Source organism: Heloderma suspectum, chromosome 4 (assembly GCF_057233095.1).
Source record: "Heloderma suspectum isolate Gila_16-S chromosome 4, 16-S_ref, whole genome shotgun sequence".
NCBI classification, from domain to species: Eukaryota; Metazoa; Chordata; class Lepidosauria; order Squamata; family Helodermatidae; genus Heloderma; species Heloderma suspectum.
The window spans coordinates 12322933-12340618 of record NC_139461.1 but is presented as its reverse complement, the minus strand read 5'-3'; the positions used below and the strand labels follow the sequence as shown (position 1 = coordinate 12340618).

Here is a 17686-nt window from a genome sequence, read left to right as displayed (position 1 = left end):
GTTTCTAGTATTATGACAGGGAGAAAAATGTCTCCCTAGCCACTTTCTCCATACTATGCATAATTTTGTACGACTCTATCATGTCTCCCCTTGCTCGGTGTTTTTCCAAGCAAAACAATCCCCGCTGTTGTAACCTTTCCTCATAGGGGAGGTAATCCAGCCCCTTGACCATTTTAGTTGCCCTTTTCTGCACTTTTTCCAGCTGTACAATGTATTTTTTAGGTGCAGTGACCAGAACTGTACACAATATAGTAGGGGCAGAAAAGGTGATTGTAGCAGCAGTGCAATTAAGCACTGCAGGGGGTTAAAGGAGAGTTTCACAGGTAGAAAGACCTCCTATGGATACCAGGTCTACCTAGCAACAGAAGGGTAGATCTACTTTACAAGTTTCTCAGAGGCCAGCTCAGTAGACCTGGTTCCCCCTCCTCACTGCTTCTCAATCCCTAGATATACCAGAAATGGTAGTCTTGCATACACACACACACACACACACACACACACTCTTCCTCTGCCCCCTGCAGATGCCCATTCTTCCTGATTGGAGAATTCCCCCTCCACCTGTCAATCTTGTCCCCCTCAACTCCAGGAAGATAAAATTGAGCTATTTCCTATGAAATATCATCCAGCTCACACCTAGAGGAGACCTTGCATCTACAAGTAAGGCTACTTACTGATGTATATAAATCTGCCTAGGATAGGGTTATTTAGAACTATTTCCCTTCTTATACAGAGTGGCCCAAAAGTAGGTATAAAGAATTTTCATCTGCCCAATACACACAGTTATGCCTCTTCACGTGGCCTGACAACTTGAAAGATGCCTCATCTGACCAGATGATCTTATCAAGAATCTCATTAGAGATTTGGTTATGCATCATCTCACAGAATTGCAACCGACGGTCTGGGTCATCCTCCAGAAGACCATGTAACAGTCTTGGATGGTACGGCTTCAATTTCAATTTACACATTAAGCGTTGCAAGGACGTTCTAGGTATGGACAGCTGCTTAGACGCACACCATGTGGACTTTTTCGGACTGTTCACAAATGTCAGAGCAACTCTCATCTCATTTTCCTCTGTCATAGATGTCCTAGGATGTCCAGATTTCAGTGCATTAGCCACAGCACCTGTTGCTTCAAATTTATCTCTAAGACGATAAATTGTCACACGTGTTGGTGGAGGAGTGTCAGATGCTTCTTGCCACACTGTGCGCACCCACTCAGCATTTTCAGTCTTCCAGTACTGCTTTAGAATCCACTTTCTTTGTTCTTGACTCAAGTTCGCTGCCATCGTTCACAATATCAGTAAAAAAAAACAACAACTAAACAACTGTATACCTACTTACGGGCCTCACTCCCCTCACTCTCTACACTTAACTGATTTAAGTGTCACTCCCTGTCACTCACTCTTCCCAACTGTCATTCTGACTCCACCCACACATCTTCTACTCACACATTCTCTCCCCCTCCCATCAACATTCTAAACAACTGTATACCTACTTTTGGGCCACCTGGTATATTATGCTACTTTTCTTGTTTTTCCTACTTCCTTAAACTTTAATGACCCTTTATTTGGAAACTTAGAAGTTGACTAGATATTTTGCCTAGCCCATGGATCGGCAAGCCAACATGCTACGTGCTGGTCTAAGGGGAACTAAGTGGAAAGCGGGCTGAAACTGGCTTAGTGGAGACTGTGGAGTTTTCCTAGAGGCAGTCCCTCCTCCCAGATTGAACTAATAATTTTGGAGTTTCCTTTCTACCCAGAAAGCCAGAGTAAATAGGAGGGTGGCAGCATCTGTTAAGGAAGGAAGGAGCACTGTATGCATTTCCAACTGGCAGGGCTGGTAAGTACATTATTCACAAGAGCCCTATTTTAAAATTATTTTTAAGGTGGTTATATTGCCTCTGTTTCTAATAGTAGTCAGAAGGGAACTAAACCCCTCTTATCATTAATAGTACTTGCAAAGCTAAATCCAGACTCTTAAAAATATCATTCTTAAGTTAGCCCCATTCACAATGTTACACTTGAAAATCTGTCAACAGTTTATTACCTACCAAGTCAGAGCCGTTGACACTTGGTAGAATATTTCAACAAGACATACCTAGGGGATCCCAGAACACCATAGTATGCAATAGAACAAAGCTTTGGAGTTATTTTCTTCTCAAGAGCAAAGGCAAGACTGAATAGCTAATCTATCCAGACGGATAAGCCTGAGGACACAGACATATACATTTACTACAGATGGTGTAGTTTCCCAGTATTATGTGCAGGATTTTCATAAAATAATTATATAAAGGCCTTGTCTATGGTACATTTCTTCTTCACATTGGTACTGCTAGTCATGCACAAAATACACATGCCCTGTGTAATCTGGGAATCTGTGCAGGTACAGTATTACCATCCAGAAAATTCTACCCGTTCAAAGATGTAAGCGTTTTCCTGCTTCAACCTAAGCCTTTTCTCAAAAACAAACAAATCCAAACAAATCCTGCTAATTGGAAATTGCAGTTGTTGATTGTGGGTAGAACCTGCCAAATCTCCCTTGTTGCCCACATCTTTGCACACTCCATCGAGCAGGCATTTGCTGCTGCTGTTTCTGAACATCAGAAGTTCACTAGAATAACCTTGACCGTCTCCTAAAGAGGAAACAGCACTGACAATAAAAACGTATTTTCAAGCACAAGCACAATTTGACCACGACTGTTTAAAAGAATGGGCAGAGACATGACCTACGAACGTTAACAGAAACCAAATGGGGCAAAGCAAGTATGTGGATCCCTAGAAACTGCTCGGTTGTTGCTCTAGTGCTTTAAACCTTGGGCATGTATTTCTGGTACTCAAGCCATGGAAAGAGGTTAAACACTCTAATAAAATAAGAACACTGTGCCAGAGAGAAACAAGACACCTTTTAGCGTAAGTTTTGCTACAGTACCAGGTCCTAGTTCAATATCCTTATACGCTGCTCAAACTAGTATCACTTACTTCGGATTGCGGGAGGAAATCAGGACGAGACAATCGCATGAACACTTATAACAGCACCTTCTTAATACTTCCTTTGCTTTACAAGCTATCTCTCTTGTCAAACTAGATCCCTTTTCTACAACTTGGGTAGAAACATACTACTTCAGTGTTTTACTCATGAATGTGCATTCAACTCCACCACATGGCCATGTTACTGTATGTCCAAAGCATTCTAAATCTAATGCAAAGTTGGTCAATCTCAGAGATGAGCCATATTTCTAAATGAACAGTGTCTTCTGTTAAGAATTATAGAACTCCTCCATCTAACTGGTTGGGTTTTGTTTTTGTTCCCCCCTCTCCCAATAATTCTCAAGTTTTACCAATTTAAACAAATGCACATGCAGTCAAATCCTGATCAGGTAGATGCAAACTGGTAATTATAAAGCTTGTGATCTTTTCATGTAATTGTTGTATCGTCAACTGGGATGGCTTACTTATTAAAGCATTCTGAAGTACCCAAGAATATGGATCAGTCACCTAATGCATTAATGGGACGAGGAAGAATGCACAGATGAACCCACATAATTTATCTAAGAAATATTTTGAGCTTCACTATTTCACACCAGGCCTGCACAAGTTCTGCAGGCGTCTGGTTTATAATACAGGCATGGAATTTCATAACCTGCACCAAGTTTCACATCACCAAACTCTCACCATTCAATTCTATAGGTTTTTCAATAAGCAAGTCTCTACACATTGTGGCTGCCAAGAACAGTCTGGAAATAAGCCAACTTTTATTGTTGCTATTTGTCACGCAAATGCTTAGGACATGAAGAGTTAATTCCCAACTAAGGCTTTAACAGTCACTACCAAATTGGAGCTCAATGGATACAGCTGAGCCCAACTATTTTAAAGAAGGGTGTTGCTCTGCTGGGAAAGTTGCAAAAGCTAGAACAAGAAAGTACCATGAAACAAGAGCTATACTTCATAGTTTAGGATATTTCTTCCTTTAACTTTATTCCTCACAAACCTCAACAGGAAGAATTTTCGTGCCAATTTTTGTCAAGGTAGCTCGGCTTAGTTTTAGGTTCAGCCCCCTGCAATTAGAAAGTTGCAAAATCAAAACAAGATACACCGGTGATGCTGGGTTTTCTGCTTTATGTTGGTACATATTAAGAAGGCTACAGCAGATAGAAATTAGAATACATTAAGCTACAGCATTCTGGAATAGCAGACACGGGCCCTGTACACTCATCGATTTTCATCACCCAACGGCTGCAACATCAAAGGGCAACTTTCATGGTAGATGCAAAAATAAATGGGGTGGTGTTAATGTTATGATGGTGGCAGGGATACACAACCATACAAAAGCTGTGTCAAGATACTGCATCATGATAGAGATAGTATAATCTGGACCTCAGCCTTGCTCTTCAAATAGTTTAACAATTCATCTTAATTCGTCCTTCGAACATAGCATAACATGCTCAAGGCATTTGTGTGAAGTGAGGGAAAGGGGCCCAGGAAAATGCTCAAGGCAAGATACAATAGCCATCTGTGGACATTTGTCCATGGTTTAAAAAAAAAATTATTACATGTATATACTGCCCAACAGCTGATGCTCTCTCCCTTACCCCTCCCCTTGGCTTATTATCCTGGTTTGTTAACCGACATTTAGACAGAGTACCCCAGTTCAGACCTAACAGGAACTATAGCTTTATACAGGCCAGGATCTCCACGCCATACTGGCACACAAGAGAAGGGAAGGGCCAAGGAGCATATGGTCATGGCACTCATCTACAATTTCATAAACCATGGTTTTTGGAACTGCACATGAACATCCACATGCAGCCAGTGACTCCATAAGGTGCAGCACTGCTCACAACTGATAGCATCCCACCATACAACATCCAAAGGGTGATGATTACTGTTGTGATTACATTAATAATTAATGCCTCTGCAAGTCGTTCTGTCCACTTTCTAGAAAGCCTCACCTCTCACTGCACAAACCTGTTGTGCCAATGGATGACTGGCAGACTTCCAAGGTGTGGCTTCAGCTGAATATCTCTCCAGTCCTACCAACCTTTCTACAAGATCCCCTTCTTCTCAGCACTCAATTTACACCTCAATACTTGCAAGTAGCAAGGTGGTATATTTTTCCAGTGTTGATTTACATGCATCAAAATAGCACAAAGCAGAATTATCTTTGCAAGTTCTACTCCACAGTAAGACACTTGAGCTCAACAATTTATCACATGCAGTAAGTGCACAAAAAGCTATTCATCTCTCCTCTCATTCATCCTAAAGAGTCCCACCCCACGGTAACTGATTTGACATATAGGAACATTTAGGGACTGGACCTGATTTGACATATAGGAACATTTAGGGATTGGACCTTGTTTAAGATCATCCAAAGCAATAATGACTAATTGAAATGTGAAACATCTCCCAGGCGCAACTTGGATTCTACGTTAAAGAGTCAGTTAAGTGATCAGGACATCAGTGATTGTCCTGTCTGGAGATAAGCAGATAGCACGAGTGCTTTTTAAAAGCTCTGGTTTGTATGCTATCTGGAGGTTACCTGCACTAGTTACATCCAAAGTGGACTACTACAATGCACTTTACATGGCGTCCAGACAATATATAATCTGCAGCTGGTACATAATGCAGCTGCCCAGATGCTGGGGGAGGGTGGGCAGAAAGTCTAACCAGATTCCCAATTTTTCACCAACTGCCAGTAAGCTTCCAGGCCCAATTAAAAGTACTGGTCTCAATCTTTAAAGCCCTGAATGGGTTGGAACCAGGTCCACCTTCACTTGTATAATCCTGCCTGTACAACAGAACTTTGGGGGTTCTTCTTCAGTGCCCGTTGTTAAGATTGGACAGGGCGGCATGCAGAAGAGGCAAGGTCTCTCAGTGATGGCTCCAAAACCACAGTATTCCCTTCCAATTGACTTGCATCTTGCCCCTTCAATGCAGACATTTAGTTCAGCTGTGAAAATTTTCCTTTTCAATGCTACCTTTAACAAAGACGATAAATTGCTTGTGTGCCTGAGCAGTTTTCGCAAAGTAATCTGTATGTCTGTCTGATGTGTCTACAACGTCTTTCTATCTTGCCTTACTGCTTTTTCTACATCCCTCCATGAGAATGAAGCCCTAAAAAGCAGCTTTAAAATTCTTTAAATCAATCAATATCAAAAGTCAAGAATATTAGAACCTCTCAAGAATACAGTCCTGTTCAAAGGATGCGCAGCCTTAATGTACCTGTATCTCTATCTTTAAGGCTGCAAACCTATCCATACATAAGCCCCACTGCATAAAGTATGCCTTTCTTCCAAGCAAGCTTACAAAAGGATCATGCTGCAAGGTCATCGTTTAATGGGTCATCCAAATAATGTTAAAACAGTGTGTGCCTGTATGGTTAGAAAACTGTTGACATGCACACTTAAAAAAAGAAAAGAAAATGCTACTTAGCTTGAGGGTGGGGGGATATTTGTACTTGCTTTTCTAAATTTTAACACTACGGTCATGAACAGAACCTACAATGGGAATTTTGTAACAAAGTTAAATCCAAGAAGATGCTGCACTGCATTCTGCATGTTATTTACCCAACAAACTAATGACTACACAGTTGGCTGATGACTCACTTAATCTGTTACATGTGGCGTATTTAAGAGAACAGGAGGCTGCAGTTCACAGAGAAGCCCAAATAAAGCACATTTCTAGACGACATCATGACATGTTTTGGGTGCTCTCCAAAAGTAATCTCAAATGAAACAGAACAAAAGTATCTACATGTGAATTGTGTTAAGTACAAATGACAGACTAAAATCAATGTTTCAATGGAAATTAGTTTCTGAGTCATTATTTTCTGAGGTTCATAAAAGTTGAAAATGTAATTCAGCAGTTTTCAAACAGCAGAAAATGACAATCCAATGAGTCATAAAACCTTTGTGGGTGGGTCACCAGGCTGCCATAAACTGAATCTGGGCACAAAGTAGCACAAAAGCCTAAGAGCTGGGGACACGTTCCCAGGTCCACAATTTAGAAAAAGAGAAAACAAGGATGCATAAGAGCCAAGGCATGCTCCAATAGGCTTTTCATATGTGTTCTCTTCAACAACACGCTACCAGCAAAGCAGAAATCACTACATGTATCTGACATACCTAGTTTTGGAAATCCAAACCAAGACAAATGATCTAGGGTTTGTTCTCTAAAATATACGGCCATCAAGAGAATCATTTTCCATATAAAATTCCTCATGAAAATTTTGGCATTTAATAATGCAAGTCTCAAAGCAGTTAAGACATTCTTGCAACTGCTCTTCCTCACTCCCATCCCCACATCTCCCATACCTTTTTGGCTCACGCCTTGGTTTATTCTAGGTTTTCAGAAAATAATTCCTGGCAGGTTACATTTGCCAACAATTCCCTTCTCCTCACCTGAGCCTTCCATTCCACTAGAATATACCCCAACCCTCTCGTTCAAGGCAATTAGATGAGCACAAGATTGGAAACCATAATAAATTGGACATTATCACAAGATTGCTTGTTCTTGAACAGAACTGCTGCTATTTTCTTCTGAAACCAAAAGGCTAAAACTATATTTTAAAAGAAATAAAAACTGAAAACCAACAGCACTGAATCTACTGAGAGACTGATGGCTGCATAAAAGTACAGGGAAAGGGGTATAGCCAATCAGCCACCTCACTCTTCCTAATAATAGGGCCAGCCCTGCATTGTCAGCACCCATACAAAACTGCATTTCCTATAGCTTCTTGGGAGAAACCTGAACTATTTTAAAAGCACTTTAACTGTAGTCCTATGTAGAGTAGACCCACTGAAATGAATGGGACTTAAGTTAGACTTACAGTGGATACAACTTATAGTACTCAGTTTCTGCCCTTAGGCAAAGCAATAATCATTGCCACAAAATGGGGGTGCTGCAGCTGAAAACATCTGCCTACAGCCATCTGCCATCTTCATTTCCTAAGTACATCTCTGAGTCCCACAGTTGGCCCAGAGGCATTCATGGAAAAGAAGATGTGAGCAACTACGGGCTCTCACTTGGCTCGGCTCTGAATCGATCCCACTTTGCTTTGAAGCAATCTCACAGTGTGCACAGCGAAATGCCAGTATGTAATTTTGTCCTTATAGAAAAGAAAAAAAAAAGTAGGAGGGATAGGGCACCTCTGCAGGTGCAAAGAAAGGTGATGGAGGGCACACTGTTGCCCATGGGCACCACATTGCCTACACCTGTAATAATGGAACTGCAGCAAACATGTAGCCCTGCAGGCAGCTTAAGTGCATGCTTCAGATTTAATGGGAGTGAACTAAACTGTCTCACACTTCAGAGAGTAATAGTAGTTAACAATAGGGAAATTGCAACTTTACTTCACTAGCAGCAAGTTATTTCAATTCTACACAGTATCTAGCTGTGCAGTCTGTGCATATGGAACCAAGACAAATGGTTAGAGTTTACTCATCACTCACAATGTGATGCAATTCCACCATTAAAAGTTACCTAAAAGTAATTTTAAATAAAGAAAATAAAACAATCACAATGTCAGTTTTGGCACAGCAACAAAGTAGATGATAATGAGCAACCACACTGTGAATGCTGTGGGTTAAGAGATACAGTTCCACAGTTGTCTGATCTTGAAGTGTTGATCCTTCAGATTCAAAAGGCAGCTGAGAGTATAAATGTTGGCAATCCCAATCTCCATACATGGCAAAGGCAAGCTTTTGCGGAAGTCTCTTGAAACAGATATGAAAAACTGTGCAATATCTAAAATCCTTAAGCCACAGCAATAAAATTAGTACATAAACTACCTTTGTTAACACTGCACAACATTTAGAGTGCAGATGCATTCTGAATTCTATGCTTTTTATACCACACCACAGGTTTCAACTCATTTTTCCAAATGGGCTATCATGTACAACTATATTGTACCGCTGTTGTGTTGTGCACTTCTTTCATTACAACCTACATTTTCAAAAACTGTAGTTGGAAATAGATGCATGCACTATATTGATTTTGAGGGTTCTCAATTCACACACATGCCTTGAAGTATGCTATTTATGGCTGTTTTATCTAATATTCATAAAAAACCAATGGGGAAACAAACAAAAGCAGAATATCTACCTTGAAAATATTTTCCAGCTCACAGCATTAGGTGCTTTCTAGGAATAAGATGGGTCTTGAAACCTGCAATAATAATTAAAATTGATCAGGTATCTTCTTTGACACACACTATGCAGAGTGAAATGCAACAAACTTAAGGGGGGGAAAGACTATGGCATCATCAGTTTTGCAAATGACTGATGAATAGCTATTGAAAATAGCAGAGACAATGAGTCTAAAGGCAAAGCAACATTTCACCAGGAGTGCATTTCTGTACTTTCTGAGATAAACAGGCTGCAGAGCGAGTAATTGTACACATGTTGAGCTACAGCCCCCTGAAGGAAGAACAAAATAAAAGAGATATACATTTCAGATTAGTACAAGAACACCCCAAATGTCAGCTTCTTCCTCAGAGGCTGCCCTCTCAAGAACCCCTGAACAGCTCTGATCTCCCAATTTGTTGATTATACGAGTCATTAGAAGTCAGGATTGTCCACCACCATGACCACCCCATGCATTTATTGTATCTATTTGTTTGGCTTTTTACTGTTTTTAATTATGTTACTGTTTCAGACCTCATGGCACTAAAACTTTTATTTATTATGTGTTAATATTTTTAGTCTACTCAATAAAAAAAGATTCGCTGAGCAGATTACATGATACTAAAAGAATTTTTAAAAATACAATAAGACAACATCAGCATGGGATATAAAAATACAACATAAAATATATAAAAGCAGCCATTTGAGCTATACGGGCTCTTAAAAAATTCTTAAACTATAAAACTTAGGATCTAAAATCTAAAGCACTGGCAAAAGAGGAATGTCTTTGCCTGGCACCAAAAAGATAACTGTGTTGGTTCGAGGCAAGCCTCCTTGGGGAGAGCATTCCATAAGCACAGTGTGACAACTGAAAAGGTCCTCTTCTCTTCTAGCTACTCACCTACCTTTAGTGGGGGCACAGAAGAGGGCCTCTGAACATGACCTAACAGCAGGTACATATGGGAGATGTTCCTTGAGATCAGGGAAAGGCAACATGCAGCCTGTGGACCACATGTGGTCCCTGCCACCCCTGAATTTGCTGGCGAGAAAAAAGCTGGAGGTTTTAGCACTACAAAAAGCCTAAGCTGATAAAAACTTCTCCTAGCCACCAAGACCATCTGTGCCCAAGTGACAATGACTCCTCAGCTGTGCACCTGATCCTTCTGTTCATCTCCAGAACAGCTTGAACATCACTCAACTAGGTAAATAAACCACCCACCAACAATAACTCCATCTTGTCTGCACTGACCTTCACTTTATTGACCCTCATCCAGTCCATTACCCTGCTAAGGAACTGATGCAGGACTTCCATTGCCTCACCTAAGTTAGATGAAAGTAGCGGTAAAGCTGGGTACCACCTGCATACTGATGACACCTCAGTCCACATCCACAGATAACCTCTCCCAGCAGTTTCATGTAGATGTTAATTAGCCCTGCAGAACCCCATGATGTAGTTGCCACAGAGCAGAGCAGCAATCTTCCAGCACCACCTTCTGCAAATGGCTGTCTAAGTAGGGTCGGATCAACTAATGCACTGTCCCCAACTCAGACAGCCAATTCATAATAATACCATGGTCGATGGTATCAAAAGTCACAGACAGGTCTCGGAGAACCAATAGGGTTGCACTCCATCTCTCTCTCAGCAAAGGTCATCCCAAAGGGCAACTAAGGCAGTCTCTGTCCAAAAACTAGGTCTAAAGCCTGACTGAAATGGACCTAAAAAATCAATTTCATCCAAGAATGTCTGGTTTTGGTCAGCAATCACTCCCTCGAGTGATTCTTCTTGCTCCTTTCGGCGCCAGGTGAAGACCTTTTTATTTTCCCAGGCATTTTAGCTTTCTAAATTTTTATCTTTGCTGTTTTAAATCTGTATTTTAAACTCCTGTACTGCTGCTAGGTTTTATTGTGGTTGTATTGTTATATTGTGGTTTTAATGTTCTATATATTTTAAATTGTTTTATTGTGTGTTGTTTGGTTTTAGTTTTTGTGAACCGCCCAGAGAGCTTCGGCTATTGGGCGGTATAGAAATAAATAAATAAATAAATAAATAATAAGAAGGGGATGTTAGTGACTAGCCTATAGTTGTCCTCCACTTCTCGGTCTAAGTTAGATTTCTTATGGAGCAGCCTTACTGCCTCTTTCAAAGAGGCTGGTAACTTTCTCTCAAGAAGGAATTTATAACCTCCTGGACTCAACTAACCATTCCCTCCTTAATAGATGTAACAAGCCAAGACAGGCAAGGACTAAGTATGCAACTCATTGGTCGAAGTTCTCCAAGGACTTTGTCTGCATCCTTAGGCCTCAGCAACTGGAACTCATGCAATACAAATGGACCAGACAGTGCTCTGGATACTTCTGTTAATGGAGATGCACTAATTGCAGAGTCTAAGTCATGACTGTAAATAAACCCTTCACTACCTGGAACCATCCAGAGGAATGGTTGTGCAATATTTGTACACATTGCTGGTTTTTCTGAACTTCCCTTTCAGTAGCTGCCCATGCAGAAATGACCCTACTGGCCTTCTACATTTCCAACTTCAAAAAGCAATTTGGGGATTTGTTGTGAAGCTAATAAAGGGAAATTGATACCAATGTGCACTGCACTCATGTGGGAATAACATGACCTGACAGTTTGTCAAAAGATAGATAAGTTACAGAATGGAAGACATGAGACAAAACAAATTATTGCTTCCAGTAAGACAAGCACGATCCTACAAAAATGTACATAAGAAGATAAGAGCCATGATGGATCAGACCAAGAGTCCATCTAGTCCAGCATTCTGTTCACACAGTGGTCAACCAGATGTCGACCAGGAACCCACAAGCAAGGCATGAGTGCAACAGCACCCTTCAACCCATGTTCCTCAGCAACTGGTGTACATAGGCTCACTGCCTCTGGTACTGGAGGTAGCACATAGACATCAGGTCTAGTAGCCATTGATAGCCTTTTCCTCTAGAAATTTGTCCAACCCCCTTTTAAAGCCGTCCAAATTGGTAGCCATCACTACATCCTGTGGCAGCAAATTCCATAGTTTGACTATGCGCTGTGTGAAGAAGTACTTCCTTTTATCTGTCCTGAATCTCCCACCAATCAGCTTTATAGGATGACCCCGGGTTCTAGTATCTTGAGAGAGGGAGAAAAATGTCTCCCTAGCCTCTTTCTCCACACCATGTATAATTCTGTAGACATCTATCATGTCTTCCTTTACTCTCCTTTTTTCCAAGCTAAACAATCCCAGCTATTGTAACCTTCTCTCTCATAGGGGAGATGCTCCAGCCCCTCGACCATTTTAGTTGCCCCTTTCTGCACTTTTTCCAGCTTTACAATATCCCCTTTTTAGGAGTGGTGACCAGAATGGAACACAGTATTCCAAGTGTGGCCTCACCATAGATTTGTATAGGGGCAGTATGATATTGGCAGTTTTATTTTGTTGTTGTTTATTCAGTCAGTCACTTCCGACTCTTCATGACTTCATGGACGCCAGAGCTTCCTGTCGGCCGTTGCCACCCCCAGCTCCCCCAAGGTCGAGCCCATCACCTCCAGAATCTCATCCATCCACCTTGCCCTTGGTCGGCCCCTCTTCCTTTGGCCTTCCACTTTCCCTAGCATCAGCATCTTCTCCAGGGTATCCTGTCTTATCATGATGTGGCCAAAGTACTTCAGTTTTGCCTTTAAGATCCTTCCCTCAAGTGAGCAGTCTGGCTTTATTTCCTGGAGGATGGACTGGTTGGATCTTCTTGCAGTCCAAGGCACTCTCAGAATTTTCCTCCAGCACCACAGTTCAAACGCATCTATCTTCCTTCGCTCAGCCTTCCTTATGGTCCAGCTCTCGCAGCCATAGCTTACTACGGGGAATACCACTGCTTTAGCTATGCAGATCTTTGTTGTGAGTGTGATGTCTCTGCTCTTAACTATTTTATCAAGATTTGTCATTGCTCTCCTCCCAAAAAGTAAACGTCTTCTGATTTCCTGGCAGCAGTCAGCATCTGCAGTAATCTTTGCGCCTAGAAAGACAAAGTCTGTCACTGCCTCCACGTTTTCTCCCTCTATTTCCCAGTTATCAATCAAGCTGGTTGCCATAATCTTGGTTTTTTTGAGGTTTAACTGCAACCCAGCTTTTGCACTTTCTTCTTTCACCTTCATAAGGTTCCTCAGCTCCTCCTCGCTTTCAGCCATCAAAGTGGTTTCACCTGCATAGCTTTTTTATACTCAATTCATTTTCTAATTATGCCTAAAATTGAGTATTTTACAGTGCCTTTTTTACAGTGGCCACACACTGGGTTGACATCTTCACTGAGCTGTCCACCACTCCCCCAAGATCTCTTTCTTGGTCGGTCACCGCTAGCTCAGATCCCATCAAGCTATACTTGAAGTTGGGATTTTTTTGCCCCAATGTGCATCACTTTACACTTGCTTACACTGAATCGCATGTATGGCACTTATCCTCCTTTACACCAGAGAGGCAGCCCATAGAATGGTTCTCTTCCCCATCTGTGGTAGAAATGCCCTCACTTCGATACTTCTGGGTAGCCATAAGAATATTTACCAGAATAACAAAGTCTGTTACATTTTTATTACTACAGCTGGTCAACTTCTCCATAGTTCGGTATTATAAATCCCTGGATGGATGTGTCTTTGCTGCTGCTAAGAGGGTACAAACTTGAACAGAATATATAATACAGCAATGATCACATATAGCTGCCAATGACACCCTCTCAAACATATCATCAGTGATCTACAGCTCAGCCTGGACAATGACCCTTCTCTCTCATACCCCTCAAGTATGAGGCCTGTACTTGCTTAGACAGCCCCGCCCCTCAATCTAAAACAGCTTATCACCAACAGACCACATAACAAGAGATATGGACACAGGGACCAGACCCTGCAACACACCCATGTCTACTCTAGGAATACTATTACAGGACCTAATAATGTCATCCAGAACATCAGAGTTTCATTCATCTACTCATCTTCCATATACATCATCACATGCCAGCAATGTCCTTCTGCATTCTACATTGGACAAACAGGCCATTCTCTATGCAAAAGAATAAGTGGACACAAATCTCACATCAGGAATGGCAATATTCAAAAAAACGGTGGGGGATCATGTCAACCTCCCAGGACACTCTGTAACTCACCCTGAAGTTCCTTGAACAAAGGAACTTCAAAGGGAGATTGCTTTGTGAAACTACTGAACTGCAATTCATTAAGAGGTGCAATTCTATCACCTGTGACTTATATCAAGATAAAGGTTTCTTACCACACTACATACGTTAATCAGCTTACCATGATGCCAGGATGCTTGTGTGATCACCAACTATTCTTGTGAATGGCCACCGTTCATAACACAATTATCACTACCCGTACTTTCTGCATTTCATTTCCCTCTGACCTCACTGTTTACAATCCCTCCAACCATGTGCAAATATATCTGTAACTCAGGACTTCGTACATTTGATGACCTGTATTGCAGTCCACAAAAGCTTATGTCATAATAAATTTGTTATTTTTTTACAGTGCCACAAAAGTCTTTGTGCTCATGGTGGAAGGGACAGTGATAGCAGCTACACAAGGCATTCATGAGGGTTGCTTTGCATTTTGACTAAATCAAGAATTGCAAGTTAAGCTGGCTCTGAATTAGAAGGGCTTTCAGATCTTTGTGACCGTCCCAAGCATCGAAACAACACCTCTGAGGAATTTATTCTCCCTATCCCACACCATCTGCCTACTCCTCTCTTTAGTGTTGGATTAAATTTGCTTTTAATGTTAACTATAAATTTAACAGATGACATATTTAATGCAAGTACTAAAGGACCATTTTGTCTACAATGAAGTATTTATAGGAGTATCCAAACACAAACACACACACACCTAATTTACTTTTCACTACTTCTTGCCCAGAAAAGAACCAGCAGAGTATATATTTGAATTCAGCACTTAAGAACATAAGAAGAGCCCTGCTGGATCAGACCAAGGGTCCATCTAGTCCAGCATTCTGTTCACACAGTGGCCAACCAGCTGTCGACCAGGAACCCACAAGCAGTACACGAGTGCAACAACACGCTCCCATCCATGTTCCCCAGCAACTGGTGTACATAGGCATACTGCCTCTGGTACTGGAGGTAGCACATAACCATCAGGAGTAGTAGCCACTAATAGCCTTCTCCTCCAGGAATTTATCCAACCCCCTTTTAAACCCCCATCCATATTGGTGGCCATCACTACATCTTGTTATTTAACTATGCAGTGTGTGAAGAAGTACTTCCTTTTATCTGTCCTGAAACTCCTAGCTTCATGGGATGACCCTGGGTTCTAGTATTGTGAGAAAGGGATAAAAATGTCTCCCTATCCACATTCTCTACACTGTGGATAATTTTGTACAGCTCTATCATGCCTACCCCTACCCACCTTTTTTCCAAGCCAAACAATCACAGCTGTTGTAACCTTCTCTCAGAGGGGAGATGCTCCAGCCCCTTGATCATTTTAGTTGCCCTCTTCTGCACTTTTTCCAGCTCTACAATATCCTTTTTTTAGGTATGGTGACCAGAACTGTACACAGTATTCTAAGTGTGGTCACATCACAGATTTTTTTATCAAGGCAGTATGATATTGGCGGTTTTATTCTCAATTCCTTTTCTAATTATGCCTAACATGGAGTTTGCCTTTTTTTTTTTTTTTTTACAGTGGCAGCACAATGGGTTGACATCTTCATTGAGCTGTCCACCACAACCCCAAGATCTCTTCCTTGGTCAGTCACCACTAGTTCAGATCCCATCAGGTTATACTTGAAGTTGGGATTTTTTTGCCCCAATATACATTTATTTATTTGATTTATTAGCCACCCATCTGGCTGGCTGCCTGGCCACTCTAGGCGGCGTACAATACACATAACACAAAACAAAAGAAATTTACGTAATCAACTGAACAAAACAACATTGCTCTAAAAAACCCTAACCCACACCAAATGCCTGTCTGAACAGCCAGGTTTTCAATGCCCGGTGGAAGCTCATCAAAGAGGGGGTATGGAAGAGGTCACTAGGGAGGGAATTCCACAGAGTGGGGACCACCACAGAAAAGGCCCTTGCCCTAGTCCTCACTAGCCTAGCTGTCCTGGCTGATGGGACAGAGAGAAGGCCTTCTGAGGCCATTCTTGTTGGAGGCGCTCCTTAAGGTAGACTGGGCCGGAACCATATAAGATTTTAAAGGTCAATGCCAACACCTTGAATTGGACCCGGAAAACAACTGGTAACCAGTGCAACCCCTTCAGAATTGGAGTGATGAGGTCTCGCTGACAGCTGCCTTTAATCAGGCGGGCGGCCACATTCTGCACCAGCTGCAACTTCCGAACGGTCTTCAAGGGTAACCCCACATAGAACACATTACAGTATTCTAGACAAGACGAGACCAGAGCATGAACTACTGATGGGAGCAGATAGTTAGGGAAGTAGGGGTGCAGCCACTGCATCAGATGGAGTTGGTACAGCACCGCCCAACTCATGGCTGACACCTGAGCCTCCTTGGACAGCTGGGAGTCTAAAATGACCCCCAGACTGCGGACCTGGTCCTTCCAGGGCAGCTGCACCCCACTGAACACAAGGTCAACATCACCCAACCTCCCCTTGTCTCCCACCAAAAGTACTTCAATTTTGTTGGGATTCAGTTTCAGCTTCCATCCAACCACACCAGTCTACAGCCAACCCTGGTGAGGATTTAAATGAGAGGTAGAGTTGCATGTGATCCACATATTGGTGACACTGCACCCCAAACTTCCCGATGATAGCCCCCAGCGGCTTCACATAGATGTTAAATAGCATCAGGGAGAGAATAGAACCCTGTGGCACCCCGCAAATGAGCAGCCAAGGGTCTGAAGTCTCCTCCCCCAGAGCTACGCTCTCGTACCTGCCAGAGAGGAAGGAACGGAACCACTGTAATGCGGTGTCCCCTATGCCCAACCCCTCCAGGAGGATACTGCGGTCAACAGTATCAAAAGCCACTGAGAGATTGAGGAGAACAAGGAAGGAGCAGACACACCTATCCAGAGCCCTCCCCATATCATCCACCAAGGCGACCAAGGCCGTTTCTGTCCCATGCCCAGACCTGAAACCCGATTGAAAAGGGTCCAGATAATTGGCTTCTTCCAAGTGTGCCTGCAACTGCAACACCATCACCCGCTCAATCACCTTGCCCCAAAATGGCAGATTCAAGACTGGGCGAAAGTTGTTCAAGTCTTGGGGATCCAAGCAGGGCTTCTTTAAGAGCGGTCTTATCACCGCCTCTTTGAGGGCTGATAGCATCACTCCCTCCTCGAGGGAGGCATTCACCACCGCCTTGAACCCTTCCCTAAGTCTCTCCCTGCAGCTCATAATGAGCCAAGATGGGCAAGGATCGAGTAAGCAGGTGGTCGGCCTTAAAGATGAAAGCACCTTGTCTACTTCCTCAGAAGGAGGAAGCTGGAACCGATCCCATACAACCGGTCTGCTACTGGCCACCCCTTGTTCACTAACTGTATCCACAGCACACGGAATACCACTCCTGATCTGGTTGATTTTATCCGCAAAGTGCTT

At 42.3% G+C, this 17686-nt stretch overlaps 1 protein-coding gene across 30 annotated transcripts in view; it reads right to left on the bottom strand.

Moving 5' to 3' along the window:
• Window positions 1-17686, bottom strand: part of PTK2 (protein tyrosine kinase 2) — a 332755-nt gene that overhangs the window by 297042 nt on the left and 18027 nt on the right. For 14 of the 30 annotated variants that reach the window (XM_084848676.1, XM_084848682.1, XM_084848663.1 and 11 more), the window contains exon 2: window positions 9099-9161. The exons of 13 other annotated variants lie outside the window; for them this stretch is intronic. The gene's annotated coding sequence lies outside the window, so the exon portion shown is untranslated. Of the gene's footprint in view, window positions 1-3987; window positions 4055-9098; window positions 9162-17686 lie in introns of those variants that run through there. 3 more of the 30 variants (XM_084848678.1, XM_084848671.1, XM_084848665.1) reach the window with 2 other exon arrangements.